Below are 25945 nucleotides of genomic sequence, written 5' to 3'. Positions count from 1 at the left end.
TCCTCCTCCTCCTCCTCCTCCTTCTCCTCCTCCTCCTCCTCCTCCTCCTTCTCAGGAAAGCACCAAATAGTACTTCCAGAGGACCCAGAGGCCCAGAATTCGGAGACTGCAGAATTCCCAGGAGGATTAGGCAACAGTTTTAGGGGTCACAGAGGGCCAGGTAGTGGAGGCTGAGTGTGTGGCCAAAGCCGTGGGACTCGTAGAGGTAAAGTTGAAGATAAAGAGTGGATTCCTGTCACCAAATTTGCCCACATGGTTAAGGACCTGAAGATCAAGTTCCTGGAGATCTACCTGTTCTTCCTGCTGTTAAGGAATTGGCAATTATTTACTTCTTCCTGGGCCCGTCCCTAAAGGATGAGGTTCTAAAGGCCATACCAGTGCAGAAGCAGACTAGGGTTGGTCAGCGAACCAGGTTCAAGACTTTTGTCCCTTTTGGGGGCTACAATGGTCACATTGGTCTTGGGGTTAAGTGTTCCAAGGATGGCTACTGCCATCAGAGAGACCATCATCTAAGCTTTCCATTGTTCCTGTGTGGAGAGGCTGGTGTGTGTGTGTGTGTGTGTGTGTGTGTGTGTGTGTGTGTGTGAGAGAGAGAGAGAGAGAGAGAGAGAGAGAGAGAGAGAGAGAGAGAGAGAGAGAGAACAAGATTGGCAAGCTCTGCTAAAGCAATTTGAAAGAAAATGGCTCCCGTTGGAGTAGGTGTGGCCTTGCTGGAGGCAGTGCGTCATTGTGGGGGTGCTTTGAGGTCTCCTCTGCTCAAGCTTCCCACAGAGTGGACACAGATGGCTTCGGCTGTCTGTGGATCAAGATGGAAAACTCTCAGCACCACGTCAGTCTGCATGCTATCTGCTATGATGATAACCGACTAAACCTCTGAGCTATAAGATAGCCACAGCTTAATGTTTTCCTTTACAAGAATTGTTGGGGCTGGAGAGATGGCTCAGAGGTTAAGAGCACTGATTCTCTTCAAGAGAACCCAGGTTCAATTCCCAGCAGCCACATGGCAGTTCACAACTGCCTGTAACTCCAAAATCTGACCCCCACACAGGCCTATATGCAGGCAAAACACCACTGTACATTAAAAAAAAAAATTGTTGTGGTCATGGTGTCTCTTCACAGCAATAGAAACTCTAATGAAGACACCCACACTGTCCCATGCAAAGTAATAGACCACTGTGGTGCGTCTTAGCCCTGCCCCCAGAGGCACTGGTGTCGTATCTGCTCTTGTGTCCAAGAAGGCACTGATGATGGCTGATACTGATATTTATGACTGCTGCACATCAACCAGGGGCTTCACTGACACCCTGAGCAACTTTGCCATCTCTAAGACCTACAGCTATCTGACCCCCAAGCTCTGGAAGGAGACTGTGCTCACCAAGTCTCCTTATCAGGAGTTCACTGACCATCTTATGAAAACCTGCACCAGTGTCTCTCTCTGTTCAGGGGACCCAGGCTCCAGTTGTGGCCACTACTTAAGGTTTTTATTTTTTAGATTTATTTATTTATTGTATATAGAGTGTTCTGCCTGCATGTATGCCTGCATGCCAGAAGAGGGTGCCAGTGGTATGAGCTACCATGTGATTGCTGGGACTTGAACTCAGGACCTCTGGAAGAACAGCCAGTGTTCTTAACCACTGAGCCATCTCTCCAGACCCCACGTAAGGGTTTTATATAAGAAAAATAAAGTGAATTACATCTGTTAAAAAATAAAGAAAAGCTGGGCGGTGGTGGTGCACGCCTTTAATCCCAGCACTCGGGAGGCAGAGGCAGGTGGATCTCTGTGAGTTCGAGACCAGCCTGGTCTACAGAGCTAGTTCCAGGACAGGCTCCAAAGCCACAGAGAAACCCTGTCTCGAAAAAAACAAAAACAAAAAAAACAAACAAAACCACAGAGAAACCCTGTCTCGAAAAACCAAAAAAAAAAATAATAATAATAATAATAATAAAGAAAAATAATATTTCTGCTGTGGTGGATCACAAGTCTCGCCCATTCTCTTTTGGGGCCCTTTCTGTGTGTTTAAGGAACGCCTTTGTCCAGATGCAACTTTGTTTCAGTTTTGAGTCAGTCTTGGTTTCACTTTCAAATCACAGTGTAGTAATCTGGTGAAACGTTGAGGAGTAAGGAGAAGGAAGGAAAAACTGGAGGGTGGGGCAGGGCGGGGCGAGTGAGAAATAGCTTGTTCTGAGGACGCCACCAGGGAGTAACTGGCAGTAATTAATAGCGCGTAGCCCAGAGTCACACTCCCAACGTTATAATTAAAGGGCTTCCTCCTCGCTGATTTACTCTCTAGGGCCCCCTGGAGGCACTCACAGAATTCAATTTTTCTGTCTGAAGCTGTTGGCCGTCCATTGGTGGGGACAGGAAGACCAGGTCCTCAGAGAATTAGACATTAACACAAACCCAAAAATAACCACCCCTGGGCAGCTGGAGTGGCTTCAGTACATCGGAAAGTTCCAGACATATCTAGACTGAATTTTTATAGCCCAGGCCAGGGCTTTTTTCAGGAGAGTGGGTTTTGGAGAGAGCGGGTTCAATATTAGTGTATGGTAGAAGCCATTTGGCAGAGGACTGCAAATCCTTTCCATGTAATCTGCATGCAACAGACAGATCGTGCGTGAGAAAAGTCTGAGCTACATAAACTCGGGAATACCACACAGGTTACCTACACGGGGTGGGAGCCTCATGGCCAGAGCTTTTGAGTGGTTGTGTCTTTCCTGTTCTTTCTTCTACTTGCACACCCCGACTGCCTTTCTATTTCTTTTTTCTTTTTCTTTTTTTGGTTTTTCGAGACAGGGTTTTTCTGTGGCTTTGGAGCCTGTCCTGGAACTAGCTCTTGTAGATCAGGCTGGTCTCAAACTCACAGAGATCCGCCTGCCTCTGCCTCCCAAGTGCTGGGGTTAAAGGTGTGTGCCACCATCACCCGGCTGCCTTTCTATTTCTTAATAAACCGTTTCTATTTCTATGAAATATTATTAACCATTTATCTGTTATGTACCTGGGACGCAGGAACTTGGGACATCAGAGGGCACCCCTGGGACTCTGACCCATACCTGAAACATTCTTATATTTTAGTGTCAGGAGGGTCTCCTAGGTTAAAGCGCAGTCTGCATGAGCCCTGGGGCGAGGCGTGGGATTCTGAATTTCTCCAGAGCCCTGATGCTGCGACTCAGGGCAGTGGGTCCTAAAGTAGGTCACCAGGTAGACTCGCAACCCGACAGTACTGATGCCTGTGTCTTAGGTTTGGTTTGGTGAGGAAGAAGGAATGTTAGGGTTGGTCAGAGCTCCCAAGAAGATGCTGGGGTGAAGTAGGGTCTGTTATGCATTAGCCTGAGGTAGTAGCTCCCCAGTGTTGGAGATAACATTCCCAGGGACTGGACATACAGCTCAGTTGGCAGAGTGATTTCTTCACAGATAGGAAGTCCTGGGCTCTATCTGGGGCACCAAATAAACAGCAGGCATGTAATCCCAGGACTTGGGACGCAGAGGCAAGAGATCAAGGTCATCATCAAACAAACAGAATCAAGTAGATTAGTAAAAATGGCAGCTAGCCTTGCTCTCCTGAACTGATTCAGGTCTGGGCATGGCTTGAGGGTCTTTACTTCTAACAGGGTACCGCTGAAGCTGCCAGTCTGGGGTTCACGCAAAGTAAAGCATATCACCCAGAGAGAACCACTGAGTGTGGCTGCATAACCGGGGGTACTCAGCCGGTGGCCTCTATATAAAAGACTTACTAGCTGTCTGGTTTATCATGCCGTATGCCTTAGTTCAGGACAGTGGTGTCCCTGAGGAACAGAGAACAGTGGTCCTGTCCCCTGAGGGTGGAAAACAGGCCCTGGGACCTAGGAAGCTATGTACCCCCACCATATCAGGACCACAGTAGAATACACGCCTCTACAGAGGGACTTAGCTACCTGCTGTGTATGCAGAGTAGAGGAAGTGAGCTGCAATCCACCCTGGCGTCATGAGATATTCAAGGAAGAGTTCCCTTCTGGGGACCGGAATGTTCCATGTCAGGTCGTGGGGAACTTGGAGATCATTATTCTGGAGTGATTTCTCGAATCATGACAATGTTTTCTCCAGTTTTTGTGTCCCTCATAGGAGTTAAAAGGAGGAGGAGGAAGATGAAGAGTCAGAAGAGGAAGAGGGGGAACCGATAAAGATGGGAAGAGGAGGAGAAGGGGACAGGTGTGGTGTTGTGGTCCTAAAGCATCGTCTATTCTGAATGCTGAGTGAGCCAGAGCCTTTGGGCTCAGGAGTCAGAGGCCAGCCGGGGCAATAGTGACGCCTGTGTAAAAGGGGAGAGGAAGTGGGAGGGGAAGAGGAACAGGGGAGAGAGAAGAAGAAGAAAGAAAGCATTGTGCTATGCATACAACTAAACCTGAATATGGTGCAGAGATGAGGCCCAGTGACCTATAAAAATAGTGTTTTTATAAAATTCTATGAAAAATGTATGCGCTTCTGGTTTTGGCAGCATGCTTCTAAAACTAGAACCATTACAGAGATTAGTATAGCTCCCGTGTAAGAATGACATATAAATTCTTGAACCATTCACATTTTAAAATTTAATCCTTGTTTAAAAATACTCATTTTTATCTTTCTCTAAGACATTTCCTTTGCTTGCTTATTTTTCATTTCTTTCAGGGACTCCTCCCTGGCCATTAGCCTGATTCTGGAGGCTCTGTTACTCCTAGCTGAAAATAGCCCTCAATGCTATGGGAAGACACTATCTGTTAAGCATCTACTATTCACCAAGGGTCCCACAGACCACTTCCCATTCTCTGAGACCTCATTGGTCACTGCGATCAGGACTGTGTGATGTATTGTCCCAGACAGTCACAAGCATTTCTTTTGTGGGGGCCATGAGGATTGACCCTCAGGGCTTTTCCATGCTGGGCATATACTGTACCCCTTGAGCTATAACCCTCAGCTCCTATAAACATATCTTAAAGCCGAACGATCTACTTAGATAAAGCATTGCTACAGAGAAAATGACACACATATTCAGCTGGAGGGCCATTAAGTGGGAAACTTGGGCCATTAGCCATAGAAACTCTCTGGGTATCTCATGCTGGCCAGCAAACTCCTGCAGAGAGTTGGTTATTTAATTACACCACAAACAGAATTTTTTTTTTTTGTTTTTGTTTTTGTTTTTCGAGACAGGGTTTCTCTGTGGTTTTGGAGCCTGTCCTGGAACTAGCTCTGTAGACCAGGCTGGTCTCGAACTCACAGAGATCCGCCTGCCTCTGCCTCCCGAGGGCTGGGATTAAAGGCGTGCGCCACCACCGCCCGGCTCACAAACAGAATTTTTACACTTGTTTCTAAATAGCTTTTTCAGGGCTATTGGGGCCTCAGGCTGAACTGATGTATGGTGAGTCTAATTTTTGCCTGCTGAGGGAGAGCTGTAAATATTGCTTTTTTGTTTTGCTCTGTTCTGTCATGTGTAGACGATAGGCTGCAGGGAAAACAGCACCATGTATTAGGCAAATGATCTCCTTTTTTCCTCTCCAAAACATCATGTCAAACCTTGAACTTGAAAATGAACATGGTCGGAGCTGGAGAGATGGCTCAGTGGATAAGAATACGTGCTGAACAAACACAAAACCCTGAGTTCAGATCCCGGTGCCCATGCTTAAACAAACAAACAAACAAACAAACAAATAAATAAATAAATAAAAGCCAGACATAGCTGTGTGGTGGCCTCTAGCCTCGGTGCTGTGTCAGGTGGAGGTAGATGAGTCACTGAGGCTTGCTGACTAGTTCTTCCTAGTTCAGGTTCCGTGAGAACCCCCATCTTACAGGAATACAGTGAAGAATGATACGGCAGACACCCAACTTCCTCCGCTGAGTCTTCAGGTGCACACTTGTGTATACACCACTGCACACACACACACACAAACATACCACACATATACATATCACACATATATCATACCCACCACACACTCACTACACACCACATACACCATACACATATAACACACATGCACACACACACCCCATACACCGTCTTCAGTGAGTAATGTTCATGCACTTGATAGGCAGGTTCTAGGCTCCTGTACAAGTCAAGCTCTGGGTTTATAATATTGATCAAAGTTGACATAGTCTTTCCTCACAGAACTTCATGGCCAGAGCAGAAGGGAGGCTACACATCAGCATGCAATACCAGACTGTATATTCACTTGTCTCCTTTTCTGTGTCTATAACCCCAAGATGCAGAACTGAGAAAAAACCACAGGCCATCAGGTACAACGGAAGTCCAGAGATGATGACGTCAGCTGGGCCATGAAGGATAGGGAGAGGGCGGTGTTGTGTGACTTTTCCTGAGAAGTCACAAACTCATACTCACCCAGACAGGGCACTGAAGACGGACAGAAGAAACACATCTTCTTTCACAAGAGAGGCTGTGGAAGTCCCCTGTGTGTGGTGGGGAGGGGCAGACCCATGGGTTCTGGACACCACAGACCTCGCTAACAGTCTCCTCCGCTCTCACAGGAGGGTCTGTGTCCCTGCCTCACTGACAGGTGGCCACGCTTCTACTGCTCGTCCTGACAAAAAGGTTCCTTGTACCTAAGATGTAGGATTAGTGTGCAGGGCAACATTTTTTGAAAGATTTATTTATTGTGTACACAGTGTTCTACCTATGACTCTTCCGTCTTGCCGGCACCAGATCTCACTATAGATGGCTGTAAGCCACCATGTGGTTGCTGGGAATTGAATTCAGGATCTCTGGAAAAGCAGTCAGTGCTCCTAACCTCTGAGCCATCTCTCCAGCCCTAGAGGCAACATTTACCTTGAGTGACTTTAAGGCGTGGCACACACAGGATCAGGTCAGAGAGTTGGACCCTTACATCTGACTTCCTCCAGCAAATTCAGCCAATGCTCCAAGTATGTGCTCCCATGGCAGCTCATGAGGCAGGAAAAAAGCAATGGGGGCCTCTTTAACGAGATCACAGAGAGCTCGGGTCAATTTAGAACACAAAGTGTTCCTTTGTCTCAAAAAAAAAAAAAAGCTTTTAATTAAAAATAAATTTTAAAAAAGGGCCAGCAAGATGGCTCATCCAATAAAGGTACTTGCCATCAAACCTGACAACCTCAATTTGATCCTGGAGACCACGTGGTGGAAGGAGACCAGCACCTCCTGCAAGTGGTCCCAAGCATGCACAAGCATGTGTGGATGCACTCGCGCACACATGCACAAATGCATACATATAATTTAAAAACTAGATGCTTGGGTCCCCACTACAGACCATTGAAATCTGAATTCTTAAATCTGGAGGTCTCTGTATCTTCTTATTTATTTTTCTGGTGCAAAGTGACATTTCACATTCAAACTTACGGCACTCCATTTCCTGCATAGCGCTTGTGTTCTAGTTCCATTTCCATTGTTGTAACAAAATACAGCTTAGGGGGAAGGGTTTATTTTAGCTCACAGTCCATCACAGCCGGGAAGTCCAGGGTCCAGGATTTAAAACAGCAGGTCATATCACATCCACAGTCGAGAGCAGAGAAACGAGGGAACGAGGGCATGCTCAGGCTCCATTCATTTTTTCCTCTCGTATACAGTCTCGGATGCAAACCAGGGAATGGTGCCACCCACTTTTCTTCCCACATCAATTAAGGCAATCAAAACACCAGATGTGGCCACAGGCCAACCTGATCTAGACAACTGAGGCTCTCTCCCCAGGTTATTCTAGGTTATATCAGGTTAGCAAGACCATCTGTAATCCCAGCCTTGGCTTCCATATTTGGATGCCCCTGCCCTGTGCCTCTCCAACCTTGATCCCTCCCCAGGAAAGGTCAAGACCACTCCCACAGGCTATTTAAACTGCTCCCCAGAAAATAAGCACCTGGTTTTCCCTTTTCCTCTCTGGTGGTTGCGTTGGCAGCTTCTTGTTTCCCTCGGGGCCACCCTGGAGCGCAGGTGTCTAATTAAACCTGGGTATCTCTTAATTTGGTCTGATTTGGCTTGATTGGGATTATTTTGCGTCCGTGGATTGACTCAGTTAGGGAAGATTCCTAACATCTTGGAGATCTCACAGAGGGGTTGTTTTCTTCGCCAGGCTAAAATGAGCTCCCAGCCAGGCTAGATCGGTTTTGTCTTGCTGAGTCCCTTTTTCTTGCCTATGCTGCTAGGGTTTTGGGGGACCCATTCGTGTTTACTTTTGTCGATTTTCAGGCTTTTGTGGAAGACAAGGTCTGTGACAAAAGGCTGACCCATGTGCCGAAAGCTGAGACTTTCACTGAGGTGAATTTTGTTTATACAGGGATGCCTGACATTCAATTTTCACAGCCCCATTTTGGCCCAAGAGTTATTCTGGCAGACGCGCTGCAATAGACTTGAGCCACATGATTGGACACAGACTTTTTAAATGGGTGCTTACAACTCGAAGCCAGATCCATTATCGCCCCTGGGCTGCCTCTTACAAAATCTTTATAAATTAGGACTGTCTCATAAATCTGTCCCAAGAGGCTAATTTCTCTACGCACTAAGATTTGGCCTCAATACGATCTTGACAATGGGACGTGATGGCCACCAGAGAGAAGCCTTGAGTTTACTGTCCTCTGAGTCCTAGAAAACTTTTGTCACCGCGGGGACAAATGGACAGAACTCTCATATGTCCACGGTTTTGGGGGCACTGTGCTCTTGCCCCTCCCTCAGTAGCCAGTGTCTTGTAGCACCGATTTTGGTCGCTAGGATCACAGCACCTCCAGATTCCTGGCTATCTCAGAATTAGGATCCAGATAGTTCAGCCTTAACCATGCAGCCAGAGGCACTGCCCCCCCCCCCACTCCATTGAACCCTCACTACCCAACCCCCTTCAGTGGAGCAACATATTCTACCTTCCTCTCCTTACCCACCCTCACCCACTCCCTTCCGTGCCAAACCAGAAGTTCAAGGTCAACTTTCCCCTTACCCACCTTCCTCCCCGCACCGCATCTCTCTACCTTGAACCCCCTCTAAGCACCCCTCCCAACCCTCCCTCTCCTCCCATACCAGATCCCACCATAACCCTGCCGTTCTCTGCCCTCTCCGGGAAGTAGCAGGAGCTGATGGCTTTATTAAAGTCCACGTTCCCTTTCCTCTTCCAGATCTCTCTCAGGTAGAAAAGCACCTAGCTTCCTTTTCTGCTAATCCTACTGTTTATATTAAAGAGTTTTGCTACCTGTCCCAGGCCTTCGATCTAACCTGGCATGATTTCTATGTCATCCAAGCTTCTACTCTCACTCCAGAGGAGTGAAGTAGAATTCAGTCGGCAGCGAGACAATATGCAGACCAGACTCATCTGGTAGACAGTATGGTCCCTGTGGAGGAAGAGGCTGTGCCAGCCACAGAACCACACTGGGACTACCAACCCGGCCAAAGCAGCTGACAGCCATGGTTTATTGCCTCCTTCAGGGTATGGCAATGGTCTCAGAAAAAGTAGTTAATTTTTGCTTTTTCGAGACAGGGTTTCTCTGTGGTTTTGGAGCCTGTCCTGGAACTAGCTCTTGTAGACCAGGCTGGTCTCGAACTCACAGAGATCTGCCTGCCTCTGCCTCCCGAGTGCTGGGATTAAAGGCGTGCGCCACCACCGCCTGGCAAATTTGACAAACTTCGAGAGATCACAAAGCTAGCTGACAAAAACCCAGCCATCTTTTTAAATTGATTACAAGAGACCATGGTCCAATATATCAGGCTGGACCCAGCCTCCCCAGTGGGAGCCACGGTCCTGGCTACCCATTTTATTTCTCAGTCACCACCAGATATTAGAAAGAAGTTTAAAAAGGCTGAGGAAGGTCCCCAAACTCCTATACAGGAATTGGTGAAAATGGCCTTTAATGTTTTTAATGCTTGAGAAGAAACAGCAGTCTTCCTGCTGAAACAGGCAGTAATGTTCCAGGCTCAAGCCTTACCAGCTGCCCTAAGGCCACCAGGACTCACAGAAGGGGGCAAGGAAAGTCAACCACAAGGCTCCATCATGTTGGGCTCCAGCCTAAGTCAATCTTGCTGACAGGCTCCTCCTTCAAATGTGGTCTAAACGGCCATTTGACACGATATTGCCCTGGGCCTCCTATGAGGCTATGCCCTATCTGCCAGCAACCTGAACACTGGAAATCACAATGCCCCCATGCAGGCTTGTCCTGTATGCCACACCGTGGAGGTCCAGCCTCACTGGCAAGTGAAACTGTGCCACCTTCGAACTTCTTGGCTTTGTAGAGGATTGATGCAGCCCAGACTTGGTGACTTCCATAACCCTCTCTGAGCCTTGGGTAATGCTTCAGGTAGCAGGTAAGTCCATTACTTTTCTTTTGGACACAGGAGCTACCTACTCTGTTTTAATATCTCACCCAGGTCTTATGTTTCCCTCACCAATTTCAGTTATGGGGGTAGACGGGACCCGTCCCTTCCCACTTAAAACTTTGCCACTACCCTGCATTCTTGCAGGGCAATTTTTCTCCCATTCTTTCCTGGTGATACCCGCTTGCCCTGCACCTCTACTGGGTCGAGATATTCTCAGCCACTTCAGTGCTGAGCCACACTCACTTTGGCCTCCACACATTCTCCTAAGTCACACTTTCTTCTCACTTTAACAGCCTCACAGGTCCCTACCCCAGACTGTTCTGTCCCTATACTCCCTTACCCAGTAGAGCCCCAAGTCTGGGACACCTCTATCCCGTGATTGCTACTCACCACAGCCAGTGCTAGTTCACCTTAAAGACCCTTCGTCCTTCCCTTCCAGATCCCAGTTTCCCGTGTCTAAAACCCACAGCCCGAGGCCTTAAGCCTGCCACCACAGTCTCCTATCTCAAGGACTTCTGATTCCTGTTGACTCACCCTGCACAATTCTTCTAGTGCTTGCCTGTGTGCACAAGCCCTCTGGCGCTTAGCGCCTACTTCAAGACCTCAGCCTCATAAATGAGGCAGTCATTCCAGTTCACCTTCTGGTTAACAACCCTCACAATCTCCTGTCTAACATCCGTCCTACCACCTCCTACTTTACTGTTCTGGACCTAAAAGAAGCCTTCTTTACTGTCTCTTTACCCCCTGACTCATACTTCCTCTTTGCCTTCACCTGGGAGGACCCTGACTCCCAGTCCTCCAGACAGCTTATGTGGACTGTTCTCCCTCAGGGTTTTCAGAACAGCCTCCATTTCTTGGCCAAGCTCTTGTCTCGAGATCTCTCAAACTTTGACCCAGGTCCTAGCACGCTCCTTCAGCATGTTGATGATCTCCTTCTCTACAGTCCTACATTGTCTTTGTCCCAACAGGCCACCTCTGCACTCCTGAACTCCCTCAGATCCCTGGGATATCGAGTCTCACCACCCAAAGCTCAGATGTGCTCTCTTAGAGTGGTATATCTGGCTGTTCAACTTAGGCTGGGGTCTAAGACCCTCACCTCTCTCTGACAGGATCCAGGCCCTGCAGGATTTACAGCCTCCAACTGCAGGGGCTCAAACCCTCTCATTTTTGAACCTGCTAGGGTTCCTTCGCCATTGGTCTTAGGTTTAGGTTGCCCCAAAGCCTGTAACTCTCCTTCCTGCTCCCTCCCCATCTGGTACCTCCTCTCACTCTTGCCCAGAGGTTGTAGAAGCTTTAACCTCATCTAGGCTGGGTTGTCTAGACCATTCACTTACAGATCCCCAACACACCCTGTTTGTTGATGGACATTCCCTTATAGATAAATTAGGAAACCTCAAGGCAACATATGCAGTGGTCACTTCCACTAACACAGTTGAAGCGATTGGCCTGCCAAAGAAAACCTCCTCATAAAAGGCCGAATTAATTACCTTGACTAGGATACTCCAAATAGCCAAGGGCCAACATGCTAATATCTATACTGATTCTAAATATGCCTTCTTAATAGCCCATACTTATTCTGCACTCTGGAAGGAAAGGGGCTTCCTTACTACCAAGGGCACTCCCATAGTTAACTGAGTGCCTATCTTTTGGAGGCTCTCCAGCTCCCTGAAGAAGTAGCCATTATTCACTGTTGGGAACACCAGTCCTCCAAAGACCCAGTGGCCTTAGGCAATGCTGAGGCTGACTCAGTGGCCCGGGGCCAGGCCTCCAGCTCCTTGGACTCCACAGAACATATTTTGTTCTTAACTCTCTCCTATCAGCCCTGTTACCAACCTAAAGAGAGGGACGAGCCTAATAAAAAAGGGGCCACAAAAACAAAGGACAGATGGTTCTATTTAAATAACCGTCTCATCCTTCCTCAAGATCAGGCATTGCCAATCATTTCAGACATCCACCAGACCTTACACATAGATCCCAAAGCTTTGTTCCACTTCTTGGAGCCCTCCTTTGACCCCACCCATCTCCGAGATTATATTTCACAGGTTCACTCCTCCTGCCAGATGTGTGCCCAGGCCAGTCCACAGGGGGATCTCCACATACAACAGTCTCTACACCAGCTTTGTGAACACCAACTGGATGAAGATTAGCAGGCTGATTTCACTCATATGCCTACTCATAAAAAACTCCGTTATCTCCTAACACTTGTAGACACTTTTACAGGATGGATAGAAGCATTCTTGGCCTCCAGGGAAAGGCAGATGTGGTGGCTCAGGTACTCCTGGACCACATCATTCCTTGGTTTGGCGTCCCGAGAACCATTCAGATGGACAATGGACCAGCCTTCACTTCCAGGGTCATGGAGTTCATGTCAGAAGCTCTCAACATCTCCTGGAAATTCCACACCCCCTACCATCCACAATCCTTGGGAAAGGTGAAGAGGGCCAATGGACTCATCAAACAACAGCTAATCAAGCTCTCCATTGAACTCAGGTTATCTTGGCCCTCCCTTCTCTCCATTGCCCTGACTCGCCTCAGGGCCACCCCACATTCCCCTATGGGCCTGAGCCCTTTTGAACTGCTTTATAGCAGGCCCTTTCTCCTCAACCATCACCTCCCAGCCCAAACTCCTCCACTGGCAGGGTACCTAACCTACTCTCCCTTTTAAGGTCCGTTCTCCATTCACACGCTGACAGTTGTCTCCCTGCCACCACACCAGTGGACCATAATGCCCCTAAACCTGCCCCACTCTCCCCAGGGGACAGAGTACTCCTCAAACAGCCAACTCCTAGGTCTCTTGAACTTCGATGGACAGGACCTCACACAGTAATCCTCACCACCCCCTTGGCTGCCAAGCTCCTTGGACACCCATGCTGGTACCATCTCTCCAGGCTCAAGAGGGTATCTACTCAGGACACTTGTTCTGTCCAGCAGACAGGACCTTCCACTCTCTGGTTTTCCAGGATGCCACATTGAAGGGCCTACCTGCTCCTCAGCCTGGCACACTCCTCTCTGGTGATACAAACAAGATGGGCAATAACAATATTTTTTCTCCTAGTTCTGCCTTCTTATCCCCCTCAAGAAACAGATACCTAGCATCTCCGGGATGACAGTAAACAGGATGCCTCTCCAGCCACACCTCTCGCTGAGTGTGAACCCACCAACACCCAGCTCTCCCCTCCCCCAAATTGCCCCATGCCAGCAGGAAGTAGCCAGACTTGAGTTGATGCCCCTTTTTCCAAAGAGAGCTTAAATGTTGGTCATAAGTACACCTCAGCTTCCTGTCACCCCTTATACAAACAGTCTGGAATGTAATCCCCGCCTCAGCCTCCATCTTTGGAGACCCCTCCCCTGTGCCCCTCAAATCTTGACCCCTCCCCAAGAAGGGTCAAGGTAGCCTACCAAACCTTGACCCCCTTCCCAGGAAAGGTTAAGACCACTCCCACAGGCTATTTAAACTGCTCCCCAGAAAATAAACATGTGGTTTTCCCTTTTCCTCTCCAGTGGCGTTGATGGCTTCCCATTCCCGTTGGGGCCACCAGGGAGTGCAGGTGTTTAATTAAACCTGGATATCTTTTAATTTGGTTTGATTTGGCTTGATTGGGATTATTTTGCGTCGGCAGAGTGGCTCAGTTAGGAAATGTTCCTAACACATCACTGCCTAGCACACGGCAAGTGTGTAGACAGTTGCTGTAGAATAATCCTTTTGTAAGCTGGGGAGTGTGCTGCTCTTGTTGGTTTAATAAAGAGCCAACTGGCCAATAGTTAGGCAGGAAGAGGTTGGGCAGGACAGTGAGACTGAGGGAATGCCAGGAATTCCCTAGGAATGCTAGGAATGAGGGAGGGAGGGAGGCTAAATCCCCAGCCAGACACAGGGAGCAGGACATAGAAGATGAGGTAATAAGACATGAGCCACTTGGCAGCACGTAAATTAATAAATATGGGTTAATTTAACTTGTAAGAGCTAGTTAGTAACAAGCCTAAGCTATGTGCCAAGCATTTATAATTAATAACAAGCCTCTGTGTTGTTTATTAGGGAGCCAGTGGTCCTGACACACAAAAAAAAAAAAAAAAAAAAAAAAAAACTCGCCTCCAGGCAGTAATTGTTGGTTTCTGTTCACATTGTCCATGGTGCTATCAGGAGACTCTAAGAGATGGGATCTACAGGGAAGAAGTTGGGTGGCGTCAGTGTGGTCCTACTACCTTGTCCCTGGTCTGGATTCTCAAGCCTGCAGCACACCTTGTTCTTGTCCCAGCCAGGTCTCTCCCTAGCATGACTGATTCCCCATTTCTACCTGGGCATCCACAGGCCCCTGGCACTCTGAATATCGCTGGCCAACTAGACAACTTCTCCTTCCTTCCCAAGTCTCAGATCCTCTCAGTGGCCAGGCTGGAACCCGGAGATCACCCCACCTTCTTCTTCCCACTCTCCCCCACCTCTGATCAGCCTGTAAGTCCTGTCCGGCCTACCTGCATGGTGTCTGTGGAATCCACCCCTTCCCACCCCTTTCCCGGGTCAGGCTTTCATTACCATGCTTGCAAGATCACCGGGGCTATGCCAGCTGCTTTCAGTACAGCCTTCTCCTGAGCAACCGGGGAACATGATTGCTCCAAACAACCTTCTTCTGACCAGAAGAGCCTTGCCCCTTCCAACAGCATTTGCCATTCTTTGAGCTAGAACAGGAACCTGACAGACTTTCCAGAGCCCCTTGGGGTCTTGGTCCTTGCCTACCTTTCCTATGTCACTTCCGGATACAGTTTTACCCAGAGTCAGGTGACTTGTGGCTCTCAGGACTCGCCAACACTCCCACTTGTGCTGGGCATTCTCTCTCTCAGGCACAGTTGATTCCTTCCGCTGCTTCTACAGCAGGAGCCCTGCTGACTCCAGCTTTAGCATGGCTCTGTTTCATAGGCCAGGTAAGCACCATGCTGAGCCGTGATCTCCTGAAGCTGACGGTTCCTGGTTCATCTTAACAGGGTGAAGTTTCATTGTGGGTAGGGATTAATTGATTAATCAGTCAGTGATCGATTAATCTTGTGGTCCTGAGAATCAAAACCAGGGCCTCACACAAACAGGCAAGCATACATTCCTAGCCCAGGGGATTTTCTTTTTATTATCATTAAAAATATTTATTGATTTTGATTTTGTGTATGTGAATGTTTTGCCTGCATGTATATCTGTACACCACTGTGTGCTTTGCACCTACAGAGGCCAGAAGCAGGCATCAGAGCCCCTGGAACTGGAGTTACAGATAACTGTGAGCTGTCATGTGGGTGCTGACAACTGAACTTGGTTCCTCAGGAGAAGCAAGTACTCTTAACCACTGAGCCATCTTTCCAGGCCTCATTATTATTATTTTTAAGACAAGGTCTCTAGCCTAGACTTGTCTCGAACTGTGTATGTAGTCAAGGATGATTCTCTTGCTTTATCTTCCAAGTGCAGGGATTGTTATTCTTTCGGTCCCTGCCCTAGCCACGCCCACTCCCATAACCTCTGACCTGCCCATCGCTTCACAGCACCAATTGTTATTCTTAAAAAATGATTCCCGGGCGGGTTGGCGGAGCCCGCCATGAGAAAGCGGCTACAGGAGGGCACGGTGGTGGCAGGTAACAGACACGTAAACACAGGAAATAGCCATAAGTACTTATTAAGGAAGAGGGAGAAAGAAAGACAGAGAAAAGAGATAAAAGAAGAGAAAATAGATAAAAGAAGAGAGAGACAGAGAAAATGCTTGTGCACGCCAAGGAAGCAGAAAGAGAAAAGGTCCCAAGATGGCGATGGGCAGGTCAGAGGTTATGGGAGTGGGCGTGGCTAGGGCAGGGACCAAAAGAATAACAGGGATCACAGGTATGTTCCACCATACCTAGTTTATGTGGTTCTGGTAATTGCACTGAGCCGTCTCTCCAGCCCCTAAATGTTTTCTTTATAATAGTTTCTGTGGTCATGGTGTCTCTTCACAGCAATGAAAACCCTAGCTAAGACAGAAGCTTTGACCTCCAGCTCTCTGACTCAGCATTCCTGAGTAGCTGGGACTACGGGTGTATGCCAAATAACCTAAAAAAGATTCTTACCAGAGCTGGAGAGATGGCTCAGTGGTTAAGAGCACTTGCTGCTCTTGCAGAGGATCCGAGTTCTTTTCCAGTACCCACATGGTGGCTCACAACCATCTGTAACTTGTTTCAGGGTTTGATGGCCTCTTCTGCCTCCCCAGAAAGTGATCTACATCATGAAAGTGATGTAGATACATACATACAGACAGAACTCTCACATACATCCAGTAGTAAATCTAAAAAAGTTTTTTTTTAATATTAGCTTTTTTTTTTTAAGATTTTTTTTATTTATTTGTATACAGTGTTTTGTCTGTATGCTTGCTAGCCAGAAGAGGGCACCAGATCTTATTACAGATGGCTGTGAGCCACCATGTGGTTGCTGGGAATTGAACTCAGGACCTCTGGAAGAGCAGTCAGTGCTCTTAACCTCTGAGCCATCTTTCCAGCCCCTAAAAAAGTTTTAAATTAAAAAAATGACTATTAGGCTGGCGGTGGTGGCACATTCCTTTAATCCCAGCACTTGGGATGCGTCTCTGAGTTCGAGGCCAGCCCGGTCCACAGCGCTAATTCCAGGGCAGCCAGGGCTACATAGAAAAACCTTATCTTTTTTCTTTTAAAATCTTTTAACCTCTTATTGATTCTTTGACAATTTCACACAGGTATACAATGTATCTGGATTATCTCTGCCCCAATCACTCTCTGTTCTTCCCATCTATGCCCTTAACACCACCCTTCCCGCCTTTATAGCCGTAATTTTTAAGAATTTTGTAACCCACTGAATCCAATTAGAGGTACTAGAGGATTGAGCAGACCTGTTGGCTTGATCTTACGCCATAAGGTAACATAGCTATGCAGTGCTATGCATGAACTGCTGTGAGTTCGTGGTTATAATGCCTGAGGCATGTTCATAGCACAGCATTTCATAGTATTTTTCTTTTAGATTACACAATGATTTTTTTTTAGGTTCCAAATTATTTTCTTTTTTATTTTATCGATTTTTATTGTGCTCGACATTTTTCTCTGCTTCCCTCTCTGCCTCTCCTCTCCCCTTTAACCCTCTCCCAAGGTCCCCATGCTCCCAATTTACTCAGGAGATCCTGTCTTTTTCTACTTCCCATGTAGATTAGATCTATGTATGTCTCTCTTAAGGTCCTCATTGTTGTCTAGTTTCTCTGGGAGTGTGGTTTGTAGGCTGGTTTTCTTTGTTTTATGTTTAAAAACCACTTATGAGTGAATACATATGATAATTGTCTTTTTTGGGTCTGGGTTACCTCACTCAATGATGTTTTCTAGCTCCATCTATTTGCCTGCTAAATTCAAGATGCCATTATTTTTTTCTGCTGTGTAGTACTCCATTGTGTAAATGTACTACATTTTCCTTATCCATTCTTCGATCTAGGGACATTTAGGTTGTTTCTAGGTTCTGGCTATGACAAATAAAGCTGCTATGAACATAGTTGAGCACATGTCCTTGTGGCACGATTGAGCATCCTTTGGAAATATACCCAAAAGTTGTATTACCAGGTCTTGAGGAAGGTTGGAGAAACCTTATCTTGAAAAAAAAAAAGACTATTATTTAAATTTTTTTTTTTTTGAAATGGGGTCTCACTGTATAGACCAGCCAGGCTTCTAAGAGCCACTTGCCTCTGCCTCCCAAGTGTGGTGATTAATGGTAGGTACCTGGCACTATATGCAACTTTTATTTTAAATAAAATAATGTGGACCACCACAATCAGCAAAGAACAAGGTTCTTTTCCACAAGTGGCTGAAAAAATGATGCTTTTGTGTAACCGCCAGAAATCCTTCTGTAGCCTATCCTGAGCTCATTTCAAGGCGTATGGAGGGCTTGAGATAACAATGCTGTTTTAGAACATTTATAGAATGAGACTGCACCTGTCGTAAAACATTTACAGACCCAGACTACATTGCATTATTTTAGAATTTATGATTCCATGCTTATTTTAGAACCTACAATTTTTAAAATTACATTTTAAAAAATTTTAAACATTTTTTGCCTTGAAACATATTTTTCATTTTTTATTTTTTTTATTTTTATTTTTTAACTTTATTTTATGCACATTGGTATAATGATGTCAGATTCACTTGAATTGGACCTACAGACAGCGGCGAGCTGCCATGTGGGTGCTGGGAATTGAACCTCTGTCCTCTGGAGGAGCAGTCAGTGCTCTTAACCACTGAGCCATCTCACCAGCCCCCATATTTTTCATTTTTACTTATATGTATGTGTGCCACTTAAGTGTGGGTATGTCCGATACCCTGGAGCTAGACGTAATGTGGGTGCCGGGAACTGAACTCAGGTCCTCTGGAAGAGTAGCAAGCACTCCTGCCTGAGCCCTCTCACCAGCTCCGTGTTTGTATTTTGAATTAGGGTCTAGCTGAGTGGCTTCTTGTCTCAGCTTCCAAAATATCGACATTACAGGCATTTGCCGCCATGTCCAACCCATAATGGATTAGTTAATTTATCAACTAATCAATTAATTTATTTATTGATAAGGTCTTTTGTCTACTCTGGCCTCAAATTATGTAGTTGAGAATGATCCTGAAGACAGGATGATCCTCCTGCCTCTACCTCCTGAGTGCTGGGATTTCAAACACAGATCATTAAGCTTGGTGTATGTTGTGCTGGGGACCTAGGGATGGGACCCAGGGCTTGGTGCATACTGAGCAAGCATTCTCCTGCCTGAGCTCAGTGCCCAGCTATAAACTGTATGTAATGTATGGTATGTATGGTATGTATGTATGTATGTATGTATGTATGTATGTATGTATGTATGTATTTTTGAGACAGGGTTTCTCTGTGTAGCTCAGCCTGTCCTGGAACTTGCTCTATAGATCAGGCTGGCCTCGAACTCAGAGGTCCGTCTGGCTCTGCTTCCCAAGAACTGTGATTAAAGGCATACGCCACCACACCTAGCCCAACTACGAATTTTTAACTAGCGTTCAGACAGCGATTTCATAAGAACAGCAGCAAGTTTCCAGGAAAATGAAACAGAAGCCGCAGGGACTTCCCGCAGAGGCCGGCCCGCTTCTGGATCCCTGCAGTGTGAACTGACTCTGGTCCATTGCTGCCACTCGCTGAAGTTCGTAGGGTGCATCTCTTGGTCTGTGCATCCTGTGGGTTTCATAGATGAACGCTCTCCTGCGTCTAGCGTTAAGCTTTGTGACGCAAGGTCTCACGACCTTAAAAAGGTGCCTGTGCTTTTCAGTCCATCTTCCCGCCCACTTGCTGTTCAGTTTTTGTTTCTGTTTTGAATCCCACAAGGAAAAAGGCCAGGGAGGGATCAGACCATCTTATTGCCTTATTATAAACCTTCCAGACTTCCGTGAAGCTTAGAGAGGACCAACGTAGGGCTGGTGAGATGTCTCGGAAGTGGAGTACACCGATGACTGCTTACAGCCATCTGTAACTGAAGTTCCAAGGGATCCATCGCCCCCTTCTGGTCTCCATGGGTACTGAGTGTATGTGATGTACGGGCATACATCCAGGCAAAACACAGAAGACATAAAATAATATTATCAAAAAAGGACTGACCTAAAGATCACCGATAGACCTTCCATTAGAGCCAGCAGTTGTCGGCTGGGGATGTAGCTCGGTGACAGAGCACTTACCCAGTGTGAGACCCTGTTCAATCCCCAGCACAGGGGAGTCCCAGGTAGAACAGGCTGACCTTGGATTCACTCAGTAGCCCAGGCTGACCTACACTTCCTTACCCTCAGGGCTCCACCTTCAAAGTGCTGGGATTGGAAGTGTGTGCCACCAAGGCTAGTTTGTGCGGTGCTAAGGATAGAACCTGGGACTTTGTGCACATAAGCAAGCACTCTGCCAACTGAATTACATTCTCAGCCAAGACCTACCGATCTTGAGGCTAGGCAGATAGCTAACATTTGCCACTTTCACGCCCTACGATTTGTTTTACTTTATTCATTTCTCAGAATCTTGTAACTGGAGGTTCCTCTCCTGCCCATCAGTTCCCGAATAACCACTCTGAGGTTTAATATTAATTACAAACTGTTTGGTCTCTTAGCTGAGTCTTACTATTAACTAGCTCTTACAACTTAAATTAACCACTTCTATTAGGCTATATTTTACCACGAAGCTCTGGCTTGTTACCTCACACCTTACTTCTCTGGTGGTTGCTGGTGTCTCCTCGCCTCCACCTTTTCTTCCCCCTTTATCTTTGCTTGGATTTCCTGCATGGCTCTATTCTGCCTGGCAATTGGCCAAATCAGCTTCTTTATTAACCAATGGTAATAAGACATATTTGCAGCAGACAGAGGGGCATCCCACATTAGACTCTTTTGAAAATAAGCTGTAGACATTGTGAACACATGATTTGTAAATACTTGGCAAGCACCATGGAGTGATGCTTACCTTAGGAATAGTCTCCAGGTCACAGCTGCACCCACCTCAAGAGATGGTGAAGGACTCCACACTCTAACGTCCAGTCCACCGTCAAACATCCTTAGTTGCCTCAATAATTTTTAAAAATGTATTTATTTTTATTTTAAGTACATTGGTGTTTTGCCTGCATGCATATCTAGTTACAGACAGTTGTGAACTGCCATGTGAGTGCTGGGAATTGAATCCAGGTCTTCTGGAAGAGCATCCAGTTTTTTTTTTAAACCACTAAGCCATCTCTCCAGCCCTTTCATTTTCTTTCTTCTCTGTCTCTGTCTTTGTCTCTCTCTGTGAGACTGGCTGTCTTCATCTGTTGTTCTCTATAGTTTGTTTGTTTGTTTGTTTGAGACAGGATCTCTCTCTCTGAACCTGGAGCTCACCAGTTATCCAGATCCCAGAACCCTTGGGATCTCAGCATTGGGATCCCAGGTACAGTGGTAACACACAACTTTTCATGTGTGTTTTGGGGAATCTGAACTCAGGTTCTCATGGTTGCTATCAAGCATTCTGGTTCCCTGAGTAGTCTCCCACTACCCAGACTCTTTTTCTCCCCCACTCCCTCTCTCCCTCCCTCTCTCTCCCTCCTCCTCTCCTCTTTTTTTTTTTTTTTTTTTTTTGTCTAGACAGGGTTTCTCTGTGTAACAGCCCTAGCTGTCCTGGAACTAGCTTTTGTAGACCAGGCTGGTCTCAAACTCACAGAGATCTGCCTGTCTCTGCCTCCTGAGTGCTGGGATTAAAGACGTGCACCACCACCGCCCCCCCCCCCTTTTTAAGGTAGTCTACTGTCCTGTCCTAGTTGACCTTGAACACCGGCTCACACACTCCCAAGTCTGAGATATAAGTAGAACCCTGACATTTAACAAATCCTTTCTTTGAAGCCCGAGGCCTCTTGTATGCTAGGCAAGTGTTCTGCCACTGTACCTCATTGTAGTCCAGTCATTGACCTAAAGAAAATTTGTGTCAAGCCAGGTGGTAGCGGCACATGCCTTTAATCCCAGCACTCAGGAGGCAGAGGCAGGTGAATCTCTGTGAGTTTGAGGTCAGCCTGGTCTACAAGAGTTAGTTCCAGGTAGGACAGTCTCCAAAGCTATAGTGAAAACCCTATCTCAAAAAAACAAACAAAAAAAAACTGTGTCGAGTCTATAGTAACACAGATGTAACCATTTTTGCCATTGTAAGAGTATAGTTTGGTGGCAATGGATGCAGTCATCATGTCCCACTGTGGCTCCCTCCTTTTCCTTCCTGCAGAACTAAAACTCCAGCCTCCTGGAGGAGTGGAAGAACACTGATTCCCCCCCCCCCAACAGATAGGTCTCAGTATGCAGCCCTGGCTGGCCTTAGATTCACAGAGATCTACCTGCCTCTGCCTCCTAAGTGCTGGGATTAAACGATAGCCCTTTGCTTTGATTTTTCTGCCGAGGTGCTGAAGTTGACAGTTTCCAGGATGTTCTGATTCGCTTTAGGATCTAGTCTCAATTCCAGCCACAAAGCTAGTTTATTAACCAGCACCACGGATGTCTCAGGTGGCCAAAACCTGTGCAAAAGGAAGTCAGATGAAGTCCAGTGGTGCAACCCAGTACATTTTGCAAAGGTCAGAGTCTTAGCTGGTGTGCTGGTTTGGAAGAAAATGGCTCCCATAGTGAGGGACACTATTGGGAGGTGTGGCCTTGATGGAGTAGGTGTGGCCTTGTTGGAGGAAGAGTATCACTGATGGGTTTTGAGATCTCCTGTGCTGGGGAGGGGGGCAGGGAATAAACAAAAACATGAAGTCTGTCTGTGTGTCTGACTGTGACAACTCAAACTAGAGACAGGATTTAAGGGTTTGAGAATAGAAGCCAAACCAGTGGTACTGCGCACCTTTGTCCCAGCTCCTGGGAGGCAGAGGCAGGTGAGTCTCTTGAAGCCAGCCTGACCTACAGAGTTCCAGGACAGCCAGGGCTACACAGAGAAATCCTGCCTCAAAAAATAAAAAACAGGGCTGGAGAGATGGCTCAGCGGTTAAGAGCATTGCCTGCTCTTCCAAAGGTCCTGAGTTCAATTCCCAGCAACCACATGGTGGCTCACAACCATCTGTAACGAGGTCTGGTGCCCTCTTCTGGCCTGCAGGAACACACACAGACAGAACATTGTATACATAATAAATAAATAAATATTTAAAAAAATAAAATAAAAAAACAAAACAAACAAAAGTTTGAAAATGGAGAAGTAGGGAAGTGGGCTAGAAAGATGGCTCAGCAGGTGGAGGTGCTGTTGGCAAGTCTGGTGCCCCGAGTCTGGTTTTCAGGACCCCTGAGGTTGAAGGAGAGAACCAATTCACACAGGATGTCCTCTGACATCCACCACCCCCTCCACACACCGCCATCCCCACCCACACAAAATAAATAAATGTTAAAAAAATAAAGGAAAAAGATTTGCTTAAAAATATAGACCATAAATTCACCCAGACAAAGTCAGAGCAGCCTCTGTTGTGCCCAGCATACCTGCAGACTGCATATGTCCCCCTGCATAGAGAACAGTCTCGTGACCTGCACAGGGCCTCTTGGCCAGCACTGGAGTTTCTGTGGACCATGCTGATGAGAACTTGGCTTTCCATACATCTCCTCAGACTCTTGTGATGTGTTAGCTTTTATCCACTGGTTAATCTCCAGTGTGCATCCACCGGGATGTCTACTCGTAAGGGCTGGATCTTGTCATCATGACTGAGGAGGAAAATGTACAACACAGAGGCTTGAGGATATTCACGGTGTCCTGCAGTCCTACCATCTTACAGCTATGTCAGAAGAGTTCTATCACCAAAGAAAACCCTCTGTGAAGCTGTCGGTCTCCCCCCCCCCCCCCGCCCCCCTTAGCCCCAGTAAACCACGAATGTAGCCTTTGTTTCTGTGGGTGCCTCTTCTGGACGTTTCACACAAATGATAGATATGAGGTGTGACCTTTCATGGTTACTCTCTTCCCTGTAGCATGTTGTTCAGGCTTATTCATGCTGCAGCACATATCAGCACGCTGTTCTTTCTGCAGCGAAGTAATATTGCCTGTCTTAGTTTTGTGTCCTGCAGCTCTGATAAAGAACTCCTACAACAGTACCTTAAAGGAGAAAGGTTCCGGGCTACAACTGGTCAGCCATGGGAGATGGGGAATAAAGGCGGCTGGAGCCTGAAGTAGCCGGTTCATTATATCCACAGCCAAGAGCAGAAAGCAAGGAATTAGCGCGTGTGCGCGCGCGCGGTAGCACACACACACACACACACACACACACACACACACACACACGCTCAGCACTTTAAACAGTCCAGGATCCTTGTTCAGGGGATGGCCGCCCACAATGAAGATAATCTACTCACATCAATGAACTTAAGAGATGTCAAGTTGACACTTGGGACTGTCCCACTCCCTCATGGACAGACCTCATGCTTTTGTTTATTCGTTTCATTCATTTTTTTTTTCCCCCTCGAGACAGGGTTTCTCCGTTTAGCCCTGGCTGTCATGGAATTCGTTCTATAGACCAGGCTGGCTTCGAACTTACAGAACTCCTCCGGCCTTCTGAGTTCAGCCTATTCCCGTTTCATTCTTTGGCGGACCTTTGAGTTGATCCTACTCTTTCTTGGGGATTGTGAACAGCATAGATTTTGCATAGGCTTTTGTTTTGTTTCTTGGCCCCGCCCACTGCACCTCCCGCCCCCACACAGTGGCTGGAAGGCACAGGCCAAGGATGAAGGAAGTGTTAATCATTTCTATCCCCGTCCTTCCCAAAGCCTTGCACAGGGGTGCAGAGAGGCTGCAGTCGAAGAAGGCAAGAAGGGTGGGTGGGACACAAGCCGGCTGTTTTCTACCTTTTGTGCTTGTAGTACCGAGTAGTGGTGGCTGGAGAGAGATGTGTTTCTGCCCAGGTCTGCGGAAGGAGGTTAGCTGTCATCACACAAAATGACATATTAAGATGTTGGGAGATGTGGTGTCAATAAAGCGAGGTGGAAAAGGCAGGATCCATCTACTAAGATGAGCTCCCGAGAGAAGGTCATTAAAATTCAATTGTTTTCTCACATTAAATTGCTGAAGTTAGGAGGAACCTATTTTAAATAAAGAGAAAGAAAATAGAGCTAGGGGGTAATTTCATTTTAATTGTTGATACAATTCAGAATAAATTAAATTGCAGTTAAGTTTGTTTACTTATGAGGAGATGGAGTGTGGACGCTCCGTAGGGGCCTCTTCGAGCCTTTTGAAAATAAGAGCTCTTTGTTTTCTGGATGGTTCTCTGGGGAGCGCCCGAGTGCTTCCAGACTTCGGCTGCTTCGGCGCGCCCTCTAGTGGCCACATGTGAAGGTTCGGCAATTGCTCTCTTGCAGGAGTGCTCTGGAACGGGGTGACTTCGGAAAGAGATCTGCAAACTAAGCCCCCAAACCTCGTTCACACACATCTTTTTATTTTATTTTATTTCGAGACAGGATCTCTCTTTGTAGCCTAGACTTGTCTTGAACTCATGGTTTTTCCTGGAGCTGGGGATGTAGCTGAGGTTTTAGAGTGCCTGCCCGGCAAGCACAAAGCCCGCCTTTGCATCCTGGCCACCCTCCTGTAGTGGCGCGCACCTATCATTCCATTACTCAAGAAGTGAAGTCAGGAGGTCAGCGTATAGAACCCTCAGATATACAGAAACTTCGAGGCCGCTTGGATAAAGAAAAAGGGGAGGGCTGTCGTCTTGCCTCAGCCTCTGAGTACTAGAACTACTGAGCCACCCAGTCTCTTCGGTGGAACTGAAATTCTGCCTCAGCACACGGCAGTCTCGGGGAGAAAAAAGGGATACCTAGATAAACTGTTCTGTTTTTAAATTTTCAAAAAGAGACACATGTTGCTACTCAGGTAGTCCAGGCTAGCCTCAAACTCACTGTGTAGCCGATTCTGTCCCAGAGCTCCTGGTCTTCCTGCCTCCTGATTCCTGGAGTAGCAGGGGGGTTGTCACCATCTGCACCCTGTTCTTTAATTTATTACTTTATTATTTATTTATAATAAAACTTTTTATTACATTTATTTATTCATTTTGTGTGAGCAGGCTGGGGATACAGTTCCACGGTGAGGTACTTGACCAGCATGCATGAATGTAGTGTTTTGAGACACATGGACCCTACAGGCTACTGTGTCTGAGCATTTGCTCCCCAGTTTGGCACTGTTTGGGGGAGATTATGGAGCCTTTAAGGCAGAACCT

The sequence above is a fragment of the Alexandromys fortis genome, unplaced genomic scaffold, assembly GCF_014885135.2.
Source record: "Alexandromys fortis isolate MF-2015 unplaced genomic scaffold, M_Fortis_MF-2015_v1.1 scaffold_45, whole genome shotgun sequence".
NCBI classification, from domain to species: Eukaryota; Metazoa; Chordata; class Mammalia; order Rodentia; family Cricetidae; genus Alexandromys; species Alexandromys fortis.
Note: the sequence above shows the minus strand (reverse complement) of the source record.